Below are 1,142 nucleotides of genomic sequence, written 5' to 3'. Positions count from 1 at the left end.
ACATGGTGAAACCCTGTCTCTATCAAAAGTACAAAAAATTAGCCGGGCATGGTGACTCATGCCTGTAATCCCAGCTACTTGGAAGCCTGAGGCAGGAGAATCACTTGAATCCAGGAGGCGGAGGTGGCAGTGAGCTGAGATCGTACCACTGCACTCCAGCCTGGGCAACAGGGCGAGACTACGTCTCAAAAAAAAAAAAAAAAAGTTAGTTCCCAGTGTTACAGCTCTTAGAATTAGAATTTGTCTAGTAGGCTTTCTGGTTTTTGCCAGAAAATCTTAAAAAAGTTAAACAAAAAAGTTAGTTCCCCAAGTGAGGGCTGACAGTGAGTCTGCCCAAGGACAGAGCCATCAGGGCCTGACTGATGCCAGGGCAGAGAGGGGTTGTCAGCAATGGCTCTAGGTGGAAGGAGTACTGCTGATTTCCTTTCTGGCTCCTAGGACATGTGTTCACTGCCTTTCACCTTAAGTATGGGCCCATTGGTACAAGAACACTCAATAATTGCTTGCTAATTAAATAAGTCCTTTTATTCAATTTAATCACTTCCCTAGGAGGGCCATTTGATGCCTTAAATGCTGTTTGCATGGACTCTCCCATATACTCTCCCACTCCCATACCTCGCACCAACACACATATGGGGCCTGGAGGCCAAGGCCATTCTTGGCATGTTGCTATCAACTGTGAACTCACAGAATAGAGGAATAACACAGCTGTTCACATGAAGTCAGGTCTCCCACATGCATTTATTCAACAGACTCTGAGATTACTTCTGAGCCTGGTACTGCCAGGCATAGTCCTTTCCTTCAAAGCACTCACTATAGGTCTAGTGAGGGAGACAGACAACTAAATGACCACATACTCTACAATGTAGTATTATGTAGGGCCAGGAACAATGAACTCTACCTGGGGATATCAAAGAAGGCTTCACTGATGAGGTGATGATACTTGGCTCAGGGGTCATGTAACTCCGCATCATTATGGGTCCTTATAAGGGACATTTGCTAGTAGGGAAAGGAAGAAAAAAGGAAACTTCAGGACACACCCAGTCCTCTGTTGGGGCAACTATGGGATGGAAGCCTGTGTCTCCTCCCTGGCCTGACTTCAGCTTAGTCTTTTTGCCTATGCTGTTGAGCAAAGAAAGGGT

General features: G+C 45.9%; 1 pseudogene; it reads left to right on the top strand.

Annotated features, from left to right (window-relative positions):
* The first annotated feature begins 213 nt into the window (after window positions 1-213).
* LOC115896667 lies at window positions 214-279 on the top strand (annotated as a pseudogene).
* Window positions 280-1,142: the final 863 nt, after the last annotated feature.

This window comes from Rhinopithecus roxellana, chromosome 3 (assembly GCF_007565055.1).
Source record: "Rhinopithecus roxellana isolate Shanxi Qingling chromosome 3, ASM756505v1, whole genome shotgun sequence".
NCBI classification, from domain to species: domain Eukaryota; kingdom Metazoa; phylum Chordata; class Mammalia; order Primates; family Cercopithecidae; genus Rhinopithecus; species Rhinopithecus roxellana.
This window is presented reverse-complemented; position numbering and strand designations above follow the sequence as displayed.